This window comes from Pagrus major, chromosome 14, assembly GCF_040436345.1.
Source record: "Pagrus major chromosome 14, Pma_NU_1.0".
Classification (NCBI taxonomy): Eukaryota; Metazoa; Chordata; class Actinopteri; order Spariformes; family Sparidae; genus Pagrus; species Pagrus major.
The window spans coordinates 10667501-10680094 of record NC_133228.1 but is presented as its reverse complement, the minus strand read 5'-3'; positions in this window follow the sequence as shown (position 1 = coordinate 10680094).

Below are 12594 nucleotides of genomic sequence, written 5' to 3'. Positions count from 1 at the left end.
GATGGGCAAAGCGCCGTTGTGTGCTTTTTAATATAGTTCCGGTGGGGCTTGTGGCACCTAAAAGCTGTTACAAGGTCTGGCACATCAAAATGAGCTGGTAAACACAGAAGATTCCTCACAGCCACCGCCAATCCAGCACGACTACACCAATCTAGATCCTGTGTTTCAAGCCTAAACAGAAGATTTCCCCAGCGCTTCACCAGGCCTCCCCGTGGATCCTCTCTCTCCTGTTTAGCAGTCAGAACATGATGGAGCCTGACAAAAGAGGCCGTTAAAAATTGAACACCTTAAGTGGGAAAATGTGGTAGGCGGGCCTATTGTTACCTCCACCCACATGCATGGGTGAAACCTGACACCCTATTCTCCCCTCACTCCCTCTACATCTCCTCTCTCCTCTTCTCCTCGCCCTCCCTCGGGGAAGCCCTGTATCCCATTCATTCGATTGCCCTACATGATGGATGTGCAGTGTGAGGAATGGGCCGTCCCGGGGGCCACGGCGTCGTTTCTGGGTTAAACAGCATCCTATATCAAACCCATCTATACCTTCACAAGCAGGAAGCCTGTTTACTGGGGCGGGAAAGCACCGCAATCCATTTCTTGTCAGGGTGTCTCGTGGATGCAACAAAAACTTGGACAGGCGCAGCTTTGGGGAGTGTTGTAAGACAGAGGCGGTGATAAATATGTACTGTGGTTTGGGGAGCTTCAGAGCTGAGAGGCAACACACACGTTTTCTCGCTGCTGGCATCATTTTAATTAACATCAAATTAAGTGATTCTACAGGACTGCAGCCAGCGTCACATATCATTCAGTGAGTGTTCAGGAACAGATTTTGACATTTAATTGTACTTGATTAGCATTTAATATGCAGAAAAATAATGATCTCGAAGATTATTAAAGCAACACTTTAGAACTTTCTGCAGAAAGATAGTTGATAATTGAGTCTCTATCCATCTATCCATCCATCCATCCATCCATCCATTCACCTATCCAACCATTCATCCATCCATCCATCCATTTGTCCATCCAACAATCCATTTATCCATCCATGTTGTGGGGAGCTGGAGTCGATCCAAGTTAACATTGGCCAAGTGGCGGGGTAATTTTTTCTTTTTTTGCATTTGCAGTATTATGAACTGGGTGACTATAGTGACATTCCTGGGAATCACAAGTGGCACACAGTTCGTGACACGTTTCCCATCCCTTAGCATGGCTAACGGCTACAACTTAAGCCACAATTTACTTTTTTTAAGTCTCCCAATCTCCCACTGTGCTCCCGGACGCTAATTTCTCTTGGTAATCTCCTGATTTCATAGCAATACAAATCAAACGTGTGGGATGTGTGTCATGCACCTGGGAACCCAACCCACAGGCAGAGTTGAGGATGGCACGTGTAAAGGACCCTGCCTGATGCTGGTTTTGTCACTGCGCTTGCTAAACGTTCCGCTCCGCTTCCAAATCTCACTTCACTTAGTGCAAGACTTTCCCCTTTATTGAAATTGGCCTCCTGCTTCCTTGTCCTCTCGGCTCCACTCTGCAGACGTTGTCCTGCATCATTTTATCCTTTCTCTTCTTGAGAATCTGCCAATCTGGCACTGTTTGCACTTAAAGATGTTTTCTGTGATGTAAATTTTAGATGTTGAGTTTTGATCACTTTTATGTACATTTTATGTTTTTTTCTATTTATTTTACTGTGAGCTATGAATTTAAGACTAAATGAAAAAAGTATTTTTACTTTAACATCCATGAATTTGTTCTATTAATCCACATGTAGGGTTGTGTGGCGGCGGGAGCATTAAAGGTAGGCCATTTGGCGATACCAGGAAATCTCACAACCTAATGTTGGCAGGTATGTGACATTGAATTGTTATCACATAATGTTAATATATGCACACTGTAGAAAAACACAAACGCAGACACATTCTGACCAGTCACCATGACTGATGTGCAGCAGAACTGATCTAATTAGCTGTTTATACAACTGCCATGGAGGAAAGCCTCTTATTTTCTTTCAGCTCTAGCAGTCCATAACGTTGTGGAATTGGTCGAATTTTCGCTAAAATGTAGGTGCATTGTGGTGACAAGCAGCAGATACAACAAGACACATTCTCACTGTTTTTTAAAGAATTGTCAAAATTGTAAGGTAGAATCTTATTTCTAAGGGCATATTTCTAAAACCATAGTGAACAAGTTGATTCCTATTGCAAACAGATTGCAATATGCTCACCACACTAAAAGATTCTGCCACTTATTGTCAGAAAATAAGGTTTTAGTTCATAATTTATGACAGAAACTGGTGGTAAATTACATAAAATTTCCCAAGTGAATAAATCAAGTACTGCATTGTTCACATCTATGTATATTGTAGGATTCTTGTACGGTATTGTCTAATTGATAAGCCATTGGGAATACAACCAGAAGCCGTGCCATCATTTAAAAAATAAAACCAATTGTCTGTTGAGATGACAAGTGGATGGTTCTCTCGTTTGCAGCCTTGCTAATTAAATGAGAGAACAATACATTCCCTCTTTGGGTACCGAGTGGCTCCACGCTTTGAACGTCTCCACTTTTATTAACACATTTCCAATAACTTATGTAAACCGGAATGGAAATTAAGTCTTGCCTTGTTATGCAAGCGTATATATTATTTTCCTAAGATCTTTTCGACTCTTTTGATATACTGCAGCAGCCTGGGAAATAAACTTAGGAATCACTTCTTTCAAAATCGTCTCAACAATAGCAGCCCAGGGATCCTTTTTATATAAAAAGGTAGTGTATAATATTATTTGAATACTTGAGGTAATTCAGCACGCACCCTGTATGTACTGTCATGCCTTTGAATATCTCAGCTGCAGGCTGAGGGACCACGTTCGCCGCATCCTTGGAGGAGTCACATGTGCACGTATGTGCTTGCATGTGTTTATGTGAGTCACCGTGGCATGTTTCCTAGAGATAAGACCGCAGCCTTCACCCCGGGAAAACAATGATTAGAGGAATCTCTTATTCTCTGCAGGGCACCCCTCTGCAGTCACCGCTAGCAGCAGGAAATCCTTAATGTTCACACAGAGGTAGAAGGGACCTGTGGTATTTGATTTTATCTTGCTTTAAAATGAAATTTTGAGCCACTCCTTCGCTGTCAGAAAGCATTTTGAACATAATTTTGCCATTAAGACCCCACATCTTTGGAGTGAACAAAGAATAATTTTCAAAAGCTCATAAATAGCCCCCATCCGAGCTCTCTTTTGAATCTTTCCAATTCACCCTGTGCCTGTTCCTCTTTACCCTGCCAAAAGAGGGGAAAGCCTGGGACGTTAAGATGATATTCCACTCCATATTGCGCGTTAAATCCAAGCTAATGCGGTGTGGACTCACCTGTGCGCTGTGGGAAGATCAGGAGTCAATTAGTGGGATTGGTGGGCAGTCTCGGCCAAGCAGCCAGAGCCGGTGACAGTTTGCTGCGGACCACCACACCGCAGGAGCCAGGTGAGGAGCAGGGGAGCCTAAATGAAATGCTAATACAGGCCACATAAGTCAGGGCTCTCTAATTGGAACACAGCTGCTGCAGGGACCAAGCATCCTATGAAGCGCCGCAGAAGCAGAGGAAGCAGTGGGTCAGCTTGATCAGGTCAGGGTCTCTCTCTGTGTGCAGCTCAAAATACTTGGCCTAATATGGCTGGAGGAATCCAAAGAAAGGGAAACACTGAACAATTGAAAGAACAAAGAAACGTATTGTTACTGTTGCTTGGCATAGGCTAACATCTGTTTTATAATATATGAAATATCAGATAAATCAAGATAATGGTCATAATTTATTTTTTGGTTTTCAAACCAACAGTTAAAGAATAGTTCGACATTTGGGGAAATATTCTAATCCACAGTCCAGCAGCATTAAACAACTTAAATAAATCGTCCACAGGCTTGTATAGGCACTGAGACTAACTTATGCTAGCTGTTTCCTTCTGTTTCTAGTCTTTGTGCAGGCTAACTAACTAACTAACTTAACTAATTTAAACCTAACTTAATAAGCTAACTGTCTCCTGGTTGTAGTGTACAGAGGTGAGGTTTCTCATGTTACTCTTTACAAGTACTGTCAATATATTTACCAAAATGTTGATTTAGCCTTTAAGCTAAATATCTTAAAGTTTCAGTCTCAAGTGTTTAAGCTAAAAGTTGACAAAGGTGATTAGCAACGACTTATGGGAAGTAATTTGCCTCGTGAGGATGTGCCAACACAGCGACAGACGCGCTTTTAAAAACCCTCAGTGACTTTACAATCTTTAAAAAGATTTATCCAAAAAGGAAGAAAAAAAATTCCTTTTAGGCGATGACTCGGCAGCATGTACTCAAATCTTTATTTCTCTGAGGAGATATTCTTGGAAGAGAGGATGTTACTGAATCACAAGCCAAGCTTATTGAGTATTTTGACAGCTTCTTAAACCTACTCTTAGATTTTTTAAGCTTCTTTTTTCATTACGCGTGCTAATGTCAATGCAGCGCGTTATGACACGAGTTCAGATGAACACATGATTAGCCGAGGCAGGAGTGTGCTGCGTTTCAGCTTTTCAAACAGGGGTGGCATAAGTCAAGCTGAGAGGGAAGAAACAAAAACAGACGTAGTGGGAGGAATAAAGAAATACAGACGGGGAGAGAATTGGAAAATTTAATAATCATCTCATCATCTCAGTTGCATTTCAAGTCCACTACACTCTGTCCACGAGCCTTCTTCATGTTTCAAGGCCTCCTCCTTTCTCTTCAGGGGAAAGGGAATTTGCCTCGGAATAATGCATGAGCTCATCGTGGGCGACGGACAGGAGGCTCCTGCCTCTGAAGTCTTCCTACCTTTTAGATGGCGAGGCGATTGACATGAGCCACCCATGAGGGAACCTCAGGTGGCGAGGTGTTAGGTGAGCTTTTAAAACCGTTCACTGTAATAATGAGGCTGTCTCCCACAGTCGCACGAGCTCAGACACTGAGAAAACTCCTTTTTTTTTGGAATTAAAATTTTAAATGAAAGCACAAATTGCTGGTTTGCGCTGGTAAAAAATCAATAACGTAAAAATAATAAATTCTTTTTTTTTCGATCGCACCATGACTGCTTTTCTTCGGAGACATCGCACCAGCCATATGAAGCCTGCAGCGAGACTAATGTGGAAGCACCAGTACGCCTACAAGACTCACAGTTGCCTTCTGCCTTGGAGCTATTCCTAGTGATTCAAATTCAGTCTCCTGTGGGCAGGAATTGCTGATCGCTTTTACTAACATTCATCCTTTTAAAGGGGCATTATGTAATTTTGGGGAACAAATTTTAATCAAAAGAGAAAGATGTTCATTGACTTTTTTTTTTTATGTCTAAACAAACTAAATAAACAAACTCTCTTTGTTTTCATGACTGAAGAAACTGAATAAACAAACTGACCTTACAGGACAACACAGTTTCATACTGTTTTACTTTGTTTATATGAGGCGGACCCTGCCACCTTTCTAGCTTCAAACAGTGTTCCGTGGACCTTATTTTCCTCTGAGAACAGCTTGTTTATTCAGTTATGGAAACATAAATATTTCTCAGTTTGTTTTATTACCTCATTAATATTGTAAATATTTCTTCTCCAAAACTACATAGTGCCCCTTTAAGTTCTTAAACACAGGAATGTCCCTTTTCTTTTCTGGTAAATAGAAAAACTCAATAAGGAAGCGATGTTCGAGTATAACAAATGTAATGTGTTTCACAGATAAGCTGTCATGCTTCTTGCTCGCTCTCTCTATCTCGCGCTCGCAGCACGACTCGTCCTATATAAAACTGTCCCTCACTGTCATTTTCCTCTCAACTCAATAATTTCGGTGTCTTCTCCGCTGTCAGCGTTTATCAGCCACTTATAGCCTCTGGATGTACCCCGCCTGGACACCTCTGGACGCCGGGACACAAAACCATGCGCACGGGCTGACAGATAGAAACCTGATTCTGTACAAGTGAGGTCAGAGGACTGTATCCAAACCGTCTGGCAGAGTACACTAATATCCCCATGCTGAGCAGCGTGGTGCTATTGAGCGCGACCATGCGCGTCCGTCTCACTCGGCTGCACTCAATGAGCCAAGCCCATGGAATTGATGGGCAATGGGAGGGAAATAGGAGAAAGGAGGAGAGAGAGGGGAGGAGAGCGAATGATGTGCCGCGCTCCCTAATGCACATTATTCCATCACATAAACATCAAGATACTTTGAATTAGAGGGCGGTGTGAGATGTGGCTTTGTCGGCCAATTCGTGAGTCCTGCTGAATGGGAAATGTGAAAAGTGTTGAAAGGAAACACCTCTGCCGGGCTGACAGCCGGAGCTCCTTCTACCTGCTACAGCTCGTTCATTATAACAACAGCCCACTGCATTACAGCTCTCCTCTCCCCGGCCACACAAGCCTCCTACCCTTTCATTTTTTAAGGGTACTGTCTTTCCCCTCTTCTTCCAGCTTTGAAGCCATAAAAGTCTGCTGTGTTGTATCTCCAGCCTCCAGCGACATTTGATGGACTGCTGGATTACAGCGGCTGCAAGTATCTGGAGGGAGAAAATAGCAGCGGCAGGAGTGCGGAAAGTCAGTGTACCCAGTCATGATGCGATGTTCTCTTTCCTGCCACATTATCTAGTGCGCCTGACTTACATGCAGTAAAAATGCAGCGCTGCAGCTTTCATTAGTGCACGGAGCAAAGATTATGGCTCAATGCAGGGCTATGAATTATGCATGGGCTGTGCACTGTGGTACGCCGTGCACCCCCCCATCGCCAAATTTCCTTGTTCATCCTAACATGAGGAACACACCCACAGAGTATTGCTCAAGCACAGCCGCACCGTGAATGCACAAACATTCAAATTAGTGGCTGGCTCGCAAAAGCGGAGCGAGAGAGCATGTTTTAGCCGTGAGAAGTGCAATCAAGGCAGTCGCAGAGGCCCCTCCTGTGAACCCTCACTCTCACTTTCCCCTCCTGAATGCTTTTTTTGATGACATAAATCTTAATCCATCCTTGCGTCATCTTTGCAGACTCTGCTCAGGTATAGGAACCCACAGAGGAAGTATCACTCGGACTGCAGTGCAAGACCACAAAACTTGACTTTGCTTTTATATGCAGTTTCATCAGCAGCCTAAATTTGCTTCGCACATTAGACGTGTTAAAGAACGATAAAAATATATACACCTCAGACAGTGGATGGAGATCAATTCGCCAACATTAGTGAAAGACAAAACCCGGAAAATGGAAAAGTTATCAAGTTCAGGTTTCAAAACAAGGATTAGTCCCTCAGGCCGTACAGCCTCTCCACAACATCGAGTTCTAGCATGGGAATCTCACTACACAGCTTAGAGTTTCGTAAAAATAAAGTTTGTAACGATATGTTTTCAACTCGTCAAGGATTATGTGGAGGAGGTAGGATTAATACGGATCATGGATGATTAATATTTGCTTTTCATTTCCCATCTCAAGCTTATTTTATTTTTGGGGTTTTTTTGTTTAACTGAACTTTAGAGCTATTAAAAAATGTTTTGGCGGAGGGAGTGTGATCTCAAAGGTTGTCCAATACAGTGCAAATGGCAGGATATTTACTGTGACTGGAGGTTCTGTCTGTTTAATGACATTTAGATCCCCACAGCAGATGGTGGACATGACAGAAGCAGCAATATTAGCGAAATCCAATTCAAAGGCAACGCCAGCCATTACTGCAATCGAGTTACACATGATAAATAATACAGGAGGAGGGCGATTATTTGGCTCTGGACTTTAAACAACAATAAAAGACAAAAAACAGGAAGTGGGTGTCATGCTTGTCCTAAGTTTCAAGCAACAGATGCTCATGTCTCCTATTAATGAATAGATGCTACCATGTGCGCGTCTAAAACGAGCGACCTCTTTTCATTGAACATGCCCCACACGCAATAATCCACCACTGAGAGACTAAAACCATAATCCTGGAAAGATGCTTAAATACCTGTATGAACCTTTCAGGTTAGTATGGGGAGGGGATTATCAGCAGTCCCATTTAGCATGTATAGAAACAGCAGTGACTCAGACATGTCAACCAGGCGGTGATTTATGTAAAAGTAATGGCAGACTGTACCTGAACAGCTCTGGTGTACATCGAAGTAACAGGGTAATAAACTGTGGATGAAAAAGGACACAGGACCCTGTCATATTTTAATCGCTATAATCAATATTTTCATAATAACAACAGATCACATGGCTACTAGTATACAAAATAGGTCACTTGTAGTAATGCCAAGCCAATGACCACAGTTCAAGACTGTGTTACAACGTTTGGAAGCATCTCCAGCCGTGTTTGAGCGACACAACCAATTATTTTAGGGCAAAACAAGCTCTTGTTCTACCCTAGCCAAATGGTTTCGGTGCCTAAACCTAACCAGATTGTTAGCACAGCGCTGTCACAACAACAATTAGAAAATGTAACGAATGTAAAGAAAAGTTAAGTTGCAATATAAAGAAATGTAAACTTTCAATATTTCCGTGGTTTGCAGAAATGTACATTGCCATTTATTCTGGTGATTTGGTTGCACAGACATACTGTGTTAGTTTTACAGCCTATAAGTTTACTGTTTTGATCTCAGCACTCTGATCAGTGTTTTTTTTTTTTTTTTCTGTTTGTTTTTTTGGCCACGTGTGGCAGCTGTTACAGATAAAACAAAAGTACACCACCTGCCTCAAACAGCAGACAAAGTTAGCGTCTAGGGGGTGAACACTGTAAAAACAGCTAGTTATTTCACGAGTTGGCAGCGACAAAAAATAGCTAAAGTGATTTAAGCTCGCTAGATGGGAAGAAATATGAGTCTAAATGAATTCATTGTTACGCCGTATCGATTGGATGTGTAAATTGGCAACAATCTGCCAACAAGTCTGCCAAATCAAGTAAAAAGGTTATAATTTATCAGTGTCCTGTTAAGGTACAAGTTCACAGGGACGTTTGTAGATGCGAGGGCTCTGCAGCTTCCCAGCATTTGACACTCCCTGGCTGTACCTGACTGGACAAATGCCACTTCTGGGTCATCTATTTTGATTTCCTGGCTACTTGTTTGGAATCTTTCTCCTATATTACGTAAATGGTTAACTGAAAGGTGTTTCTAAAGACATTTTAGGTTAGAAATAAGTCATGCAGTGGCTAATCTGTCTTCATTGTAACTCAACAACGGTCAACACGCTGAAAACACCTGATTTGCATAAAGTAGCCTCGGCCAAACAGCTGACCGGGTCAATAGCACCCATTCGGAGCGTCCATGTCTGTTAAATTTGTTTGCGATGGTGGATGTAAAGGTAAGTGTTTGAAGTGCTGCTCATAAAAGCATTCATTCACTTCATCACACAAAAAACCCTTGTAAAGTAACTGTACAACAGCTGTATGGGGAAAAAAAGATGTGTAAATCACTTGAAAATCACAGAAAATAGCGCTTTTGAAGGAAGCTGTCATTTTCGAATTGCACCCTCTATTACCTCTTCACTCTTCCTGTGCAAACATTGTTTATGCAAGCAGGCATGGTTCTGAATGATAAGTGCTTCCTTTAATCAGTCTCTCCGTAAACCATCAGCGGCTTGTTTACCTCGCCTTCTAAGCCCTTGATACTAAATCAAAAAGCTGGTTGTATTTTTTTTCCTTGTGACTCCTGCAGAGTGCATGCTCGTTGTCCATCACTCTTGTCAATGCTAACCAACAACCCTGAACATCTACACCTTCCTCTCTATCAGTTACACATAAACAGAACTCACGTGAGCATGCTGAGATAACCTAAAGGCTTCAGGCTGCTCACAATATCGCTGCCACCCCTCGTTTTCCCGTCACATATCAACCTGATCTTCAGAAGGCCGTGACAGCCCCCCTCAGATTTATTACTCAGTCTGTTTACATTGCAGTTTTCTCGTTTTCAGCAAATCTCGCTGTGTTTTATGCCCGCAGTTATGAAGTGGCAATAAAGAACATAGTGAAGGGAAGAGCGGAGAAACAACACTTCCATCTTTTCCCCTCATTTCCTCCGTTGCGTCCCGTTGACCCCCTCGGCTGTTGGCAGGCTGGCTGGTGTTGATTTTAGCCCACAATCAATTCATTTTAATCACAATGGGCAGTGTGGGGAGTGGAGGGGGGGTGGCGTGCTAATTGATTGGCAGGTATTTGCATATACAGTATGCAACAAAATGTCACGACCGGCCTTGGTGGTGACCTGCGTGGGCGGTTGGCAAAACAAACTGATGAGGGTAATTTATCATGCGGCTTGCGCTTTGCTGAGCAGGGGCTGCCGCACCCACTATTGTTAGCGTCGCCAGTCACCTGTCACGCCACGGTAGGCATGAGGAGAGGAGTAGACATGAGAGGAGAGGAGAGGAGAGGAGAGGAGAGGAGAGGAGAGGAGAGGAGAGGAGAGGGAGGAGCTGGGGATGGAGACGTAAAGACGGAAAGGGGAGAGATGATGTGCTGAGGGGAGAGGCAGATACTGTCTGTGAAATGTCAGACATTCATTGCTGCTGCCGATCAGTAGTATCAGTAGATATAGCGTGTGCAGATACTCCAGGTTTGCCAATATACCGTGAAAATAAGTTGTTGTGCTACAGAAATGTTGCTGGTTAAATTGAAGGATATATGGATGGATAGATACACAGCTGCAAGATTCTGATCAAAATGGGATTTTTTTTTTTTTTACAAAGAATTGAGATCAAGATTTTCTGCTGGTGATTCTAAGGGACACCCTTTAATGAAAACATAGACAGAATAAACAACATGCCAATTACGCTAAATTTAAGAATAATCAACCGAGTCTCGAGTCGCGCCTTTGAACAAATGCTTTTCTAGATGCATGTAATTAAAAAGTTTTAACTAATACAAAGCTCACATATAGCGAGTGCCTACATTACCCACAACGCAACTTAGCCACTGAGTGACATTACTAGGGGCAATTTATGAGATTACACACAGCTTCCTCTGGAGCCACAAAAGGCTTTATACTACTTTTTCAACATATGCAGTCGTACTCACCAAGACCTTTAAACACAAAATGAAGTCTGTAACTTCTAAAGAAAGACATAACAACTGTCTTCCCATGAATGCAAAAATGTAATGTCTAAGCAAAAAAATAAATCTTCCTTGCTCAATTTAATATGCTGAAGGATTTCGCTGCTTCAGCCTTATTTGCTCTGGTAGCTTATGGTAGCTTATATTATCAAAGCTAAACTAAATATTGTTTTATAACTGACATCACTGAGTCAATTTGCTGACTTTATGAATCTTCTCTACTTGTGCTACTGTCACATTACACTCATAGTTTATATCACTTTTGGCCAGAGTGGCAAAAGTAACATGGTCTCACTTTTACATTTCAAGACATTAGAGCAGTTAGCATAACAAAAAAAACAGTTGCGGACAGACATTGAGTAGCATTTGTCTTGCAAAGCATTATCCTATTATCCTTGTTTTGCAGCGTTGACCAGAGCTGATCTTTGGCTAACTTAGGTGGTAAGTCATAGCCTCTGTACTCTTTCCAGGCTCCTGTTCATGATAGATGTGTCTGTGGTTTGGATGTATTTACAGATCATCAACAGCTAGCTTAACGTTAGCTCCGTCGATTGCGAGCAGCAGCACTTGAAATATCCTGTCCTCACAAGCAATTAAAACACCCCAACGCTGATTGAAACTTACTGATTCCTATATCGTGTGCAAGTGGCTAACATTAGCAAGCTTGGTAAGAAGACAGCCCACGTTTCGCCTCTTTTGGTGGCGGCTAACCGCCCAAACCGCCAGCCACTGCATCAAGCTAACATGTCCTGGACCAGTGTGTCCACTGAACGCACCAGACAAAATAGATTTCAACCCTCCAATTGCCAGTGAGATGACAAACAAGACCTCCAATCTTCCTTACCTTTGGTTAATTTCCACTATCCTGTTACATTTGTTTTGTTCCCATAAGCTTTTTCTTTCACCACATTTTCCTCCCTTTTTTCTCTCACACATCTATTTCCTCACTGCCCCACCTCATCTTGTGCATATTTTGCCATACAGAGTACTGCACACTTAGGAAGAAACACGGCAGAATCATCAACGTATAAAAATTAGATTCCAAGGTGCTTCAATCATGATTTGTTCTCAATGTGATTACATGTGCAGCTCTATTCTGCACAAAACTCACATATGAAAGTACAGTAATGTTGTGGTACTGTAGGTCAATATGTAAAGAAACATTGCCGGGGTTAAGACCCTGATTCCCTTTAGCACCTCCATATCCAGCTAACACTAAATAATGGTTGCCGTGCTGAACTGAAAACCAATGAGATGAGGAAATCCTGTCCCTTAGATAGGTATAGGTGAGTGTGGATCAATAGAAGTGTTGGATGCTCTGCGGTGAAATAACAGAGCAGCTGAGGCTGGGTGGCTGAATCATTACTCTCACTGTTATTACAACTGTACGGAGTCTGCGGTAATCCTCCTGTGTACAGGCTGTGCTTATAAGGTAAACATTTGGTCATCATCACCATAATTATGCCCAAGTACAAGTCCCCATGCACGGCCTGAGCAGAAATATAGTTAGGGGGCTAAAGGGAGCCAATGCAACTCATTAATAGTGTGCCAGA